This window comes from Peromyscus leucopus, chromosome 15 (assembly GCF_004664715.2).
Source record: "Peromyscus leucopus breed LL Stock chromosome 15, UCI_PerLeu_2.1, whole genome shotgun sequence".
NCBI classification, from domain to species: Eukaryota; Metazoa; Chordata; class Mammalia; order Rodentia; family Cricetidae; genus Peromyscus; species Peromyscus leucopus.
The window spans coordinates 33,220,237-33,225,642 of record NC_051076.1 but is presented as its reverse complement, the minus strand read 5'-3'; positions in this window follow the sequence as shown (position 1 = coordinate 33,225,642).

Below are 5,406 nucleotides of genomic sequence, written 5' to 3'. Positions count from 1 at the left end.
CTCTCTGGTATAGATGGAGGTTTTTTGTTGGGACCTCCAGCCAGCTCCCAAACAACCACACTGAGACTTAATATTAATTATAAATGCTTGGCTGCTAGCTTAGGCTTGTTACTAACTAGTTCTTATAACTTAAATTGACCCACATGGCGGTGCCTCTGTCACATGGCAGTACCTCCTTCAGCATGGCACACTCGTTTTTCTTCTCTCTGAGTCTCCTCCTGATTCCCATGACTCTGCCCTTCTTCTTCCCAGCATTCTCTTAGTCTGGTTTTCCTGCCTAACCTTATTCTGCCTAGCTATAGGCCAGTCAGCTTCTTTATGAAGCTAATCACAGTGACATATATTCACACAGTAAAAGGAATATTCTATACACATGGGACCCAGGGCTGGCTGACTGGATTAAGCTCCCAGGCCAGAGGGATCCAGGGATCTACTTGTCTCTATCTCCCCCACACTGGATTTACAAAGGTACTCCACCACGCTCAGCTTTAATCTAGATGCTGGAGGTCAAACTTGGTCCTCCTTCTTGCAAGGCAAAGACTTTGCTCTCCAAGCCATCTCACCAGCCCATGGTTTTTACATTTTAGCATTGTTCTAAGTAACAATCAGAAAATCACCAGTTCTGGGGATTGGTTATTTTTTTTCTATGCCCATTATACTAAAGAAATAACCATAGTATGAGTTTTTAAGTCCCTCTGATACCTAAACCTTGATTCACACTTTAGGAAATATCAGGAGAATAGGCAGGTCTGCCTGGCTGGTCTAACTCAAGGAAGGTCTACCAGCCACTGTCTGAGTGAAAGGGAATTGCCCAAGTGTGTTTGCAGACACTGGACTAGACTGGATTAGCCTGGTACGAGAGGGAAATCTAGGATCCTATTAAAGGACCCATGAGTGGGAATCATCACTCAGCTCCCAGACATCCAGCAGGCAGGAGTGGATTAGGATTGTCTATGTGGATGGGCCTCACAGCCCAAGAGAACTGAGAACTGGTAAGAGCCAAGGAGGTGGCTGGAGAGTGTTGAGGGGTTCAAGTCCCCAGACAGATACCACCTCCCTCCAAGCGATTTAAGCTGATATTCAAGAACGCTTGCTGGCCCTGGGGTTGGGACACAACCTGTAGCCAGGCTCCTTGCACAATGTTTAATTGTTGCTAGTTCGTTCAGACAGCGTCTCCTGATACTTGGTAGGGGTTCAGGTTGATGTCAGCCCTGGGCTATCCAGCAGAGAGCTTTCCCAGGTTTCTCGCTGCAGACTGGAGCCACCAGAACTGTGGCATGCTGACCTTGACCCAATCAGCCATTCTTGCCCAGGCATCTCTGACCCAATAGGTCACGCCAAGAGCTCAGAAGCTTCGATCATGATCTTAGCCCTTCATCCACACAATGGCTCCCACTGTGGAGTTCACAAATGCCACAGGCTCCCCTTCCTCCAGGCGTCACAGAACCACTGTCCTGGTAAAAGGACTCCTGGCTTATGGCAGGGAGATGCCGGTCCCTCTCTACTCAACACTCTCATTAAATCCCGCATGCACTGCCTGCTTTGGTTTGCTGGGTTAGAAACACAAGAGGCCGCAGGATCTGCTCAGTGCTCTTGTGACCCAGGCTGATCCATCTGGGGCAGGAGAGGGTGATGTGTAGGGAGAGTTCTGAGTGGCTTCGGGCCAATATCATCATCTCCATTTCACAGGTGAAGAAACAGAAACTCAGAGAGTTTGGCCCGGCAGAAAAGGCTGAACTAGAATTAGATCTCAGGATTCTTGACCTCAAACCTGGGGATTTTTATTTTTTTGGTTATTTATTTGGTTATTATTTTATTGGTTATTTTTTTTTTCGAGATAGGGTTTCTCCGTGTAGTTTCAGTGCCTTTCCTGGAACTCACTCTGTAGACCAGGCTGGCCTCGAACTCACAGAGATCCGCCTCCCTTTGCCTCCCGTGTGCTGGGATTAAAGGCGTGCACCACCATCGCCCGGCTGCTCAGAAGGTTTGATCTTAGCAAGTCTGTGTAACTTCTTCAAAATTCACCTTTTCCCTCTGCTCAATGAAATGATGAGAATTATTAATCTCAAGAGGATATTGAGAGTCCCAAATAAATGAATGAATCTAGAGCCTGTGAGGGGCTGTCAGGCCAGGTGGAAAGTGAAGTGCCACTCTCCTGGGATGCCTAGAAGGCTGCCTGTCTTGTTTTCTAAGTTTTTGTTAGTGTATGCTAATTACACATCATAGTGAGTTTCATAATGACATTTTCATATGTGTATATAATATGTTTTACATTTTGATCATAGTCACTTCCCACTGCCCTCTCTTATCTCCCCCTCACTCCTGTTCATTCCCTTTATCTGCCTAGCTAGTCTCCCTTCTACAGCCAATCCCCCCCACCCCCCCACTACCCCCCACCCCCCACAATCCCACCCTTGGAAATCCAATGAGCCTAATATGAGTTGCTTACAGGAGCACCTTATCTATTGAAGAAAAATCTCTCCCTCTTCCAGCAAACATTAACCTCCCATAGATCCTCAGGTAGGGTGAGACCTCATAAGTCCTCTCTTCCATAACCAAGGCTTAATGGGCCCAGTCTTGTACAGGTCTCCTTTCAGGTAATCAGAGTTGCTGCGAGCTCAAGGCAGGTCCTGTCGGAAAACAGTGTTCCACAATGCCGTCAATGCGTCTGTCTCCTTGAGCTCTTTTTGTCCTTTCTTCCCTAATGACCCCTGGGCTTTGGAGAGGGTGATACAGGCACCCCATGCAGAGCTGAGTATTCATCAGTCGATTCTCAGCACCTTGAACAGTTATGCGTCTCAGCAGTAACTGCCACCCACTGCAAAAAGAAGCGTCTCTGGCCAAAGCTAACAGCCTTACTATCCTAGAACCATAAGCCTGAGCATCAGAAAGGCAGTTTGACAGGTACAGCATACACATTTAGCATTGTTTCGGGACGTTTTTAACTTGCCAGTGCAAGCCGGCTCCCCTGGTGTGGGTGAGAACTGCGAATCTGCAGCTCTCGGGTCTGCACGCCCGCTCCGTGTTCTACAGTGGGCAGACCCTAGTGTGCCCATGCTCTGTCACATACTGTTCACTTCCGAGGCTCCACCTACACAGTGTGGCCCACCCCTCCTCAGAGGCTCTGCTCCTGGGCTCCCGGGCTTCCCTCTGGTGGGTGCCTGTTGGCTCCTGAGCGAGCTGTAATCACAGGAAGCTGATGAAGGTCCTGAAACTCACTCCTCGGTGAATGGGTTTGAGTATCAAGACTAGTGCCTTCCATAAGAAGGAAACCATTAGACGTCCACCCCACCCCACCCCGCGCGCGCATGCCAGCCAGAGCCACCCTCCTTCCCTTCCACGCAGCAAGGAACAAAAGCAGCCTTAGTACCCGGCCACCCTCCTGGTGGAGTCTGTGACAGTCTTCCGTGCTTGTTCTACCGGAACCTGTTCTTAGCTATTAGCTTTTAAGCTCCTTAGGAGAAAACCTTTTTTTTTTTTTTTTTTTTTTTTTTTTTTTTTATCACCTATTACATCACCCAGGGACAGATAAGGTGCCAGCATTTGCCCCCTGCCAGCAGGGATTTGAGCTTACTTCCTGGGAGGGGAAGAGCTGAGGTTGTGGAAGAAACTTACACAGTGCCCCACAACCAACACAGGGAAGGAGGTAAGATTCGAACGCAGAGCCTCTGTGGCTGAGTCTGGCTCTCTACCTGAGTCCAGGACTACCGTTTAGAATCACAGGTAAGCACAACAGGGTGGGAACCTGAGGTCCTTTGTGGGAGCCTCCGTCAACACTACCATAGCTTCATGCCCTTGATAGGCACTCCGAAGAATTCGGGTGAATGGTGGTTATCAACTGCTCCTGACCCCACCCCCACCCTGGCAGTGCACAGACAGTATTGTGCTTATTGGGTATGCTTTGGTTGTTAGATTGATATATTTTTTATTTTTTAAAATTTTATTCTCTGTGTGTGAGTGGTTTGCCCACCTGCACGGTTGGGTACCATTGTATGCCTGATGCCCAGGAAAGAGGGTGTCAGATCCCCTGGAGATGGTTGTGAGCTGCCATGTGTGAGTTGGGGATGGAACCGGGTCCTCTGGAAGGACAGCCAGTGCTCTTACTGAGTCATTTCTCCAGTCCATGGATTAATATTTTAAAACAACCAGACTAGCATTCCAAGAGCTGAAGGTAGAATGCTTTGAAAAGCCTCCACAATGGGAAGGGCTTCCTGTGGTCCTTTATGCTGGGAAACCTGGAGCAGGGGCTTGGCAAGAGCCAGCTGGGACTGACGTCTGTCATACCCACAGCCGTAAAACTGTGGCGTAAGCAGATGGCACTTCCAACAGGTGTCCACAGGAGAGAGAATGTCCCAGGAGGCATGGGCACCCCTCCTGGTTTCCTGGTATGGTCCAGTCTCACGTCTTTTTGTAGAAGGGTCTGAAGTCATTCATACATGGGGCTCAGATAAAGCCCTGTGTATAAAGGTGCTTGCCACCAAGCATCATGACCTGAGTTTAGTCCCTCAGACTTACATCATGGAAGAAGATGACAGAGTCCTCTGACCTCTACATGCACACTGTTACACACACACACACACACACACACACACACACACACACACACACAACTGTAATAAGAAAATTAAGAGACTGGGCGTGGTGGCGCATAACTTCAATCCCAGTGCTGGGGAGGCAGAGGCAGTGGCAGCGGCAGGCATATTTCTCTGAGTTTGAGGCCAGCCTGGTCTACGTAGAGATCTCCTGACCAGTCAGGGCTACAGAGTGAGGTCCTTTCTTTAAAAAGAAAGAAAGAAAGAAAGAAAGAAAAGAAAAGAAAATAGAAAGAAAGAAAGAAGGAATGAAGGAAGGAAGGAAAGAAAGAAAGAAAGAAAAAGAAAAGAAAAGAAAGATTTCTTAAAAATAAGTAAAAGAAAGAAAGTTAAATATGCTAGCCTGATAATGAGTCTTGGGGTTTTTTTGTTTTTTGAGATAGGGTTTCTCTGTATAGTCCTGGCTGTCCTAGAACTCACTCTGTTGACCAGGCTGGTTTCGAACTCAAAGAGATTCTCCTGCCTTTGCTTCCCAAATGCTGGAATTAAAGGCATGCGCCACCACTGACCTGCAAGGCCTGTTTCTTGATTTGGAAAGCACAGTTAAAGCAGGCTTTTAGAAAGACCCAGCAGATCAAAGGCCATGGAACTGGCCTGCCTCTGCACAGCCCAGAGATATGCATCGCTTTGCTGTCTTCTTGCTCAGGTCAGCAATCCAGGAGGAGCTTTCAGACAGAAAAAGCACGCTGGTCTGTGCAGGTCATTATGGCCCTCGGGCTGATACAGGAGGGCCGTGGTTGGAGGCCTGACTGGGTTATCTAGTCCTGTTTTGATAAAACCAACCAAACAAAAAACAACCAGGGCCACATCAACT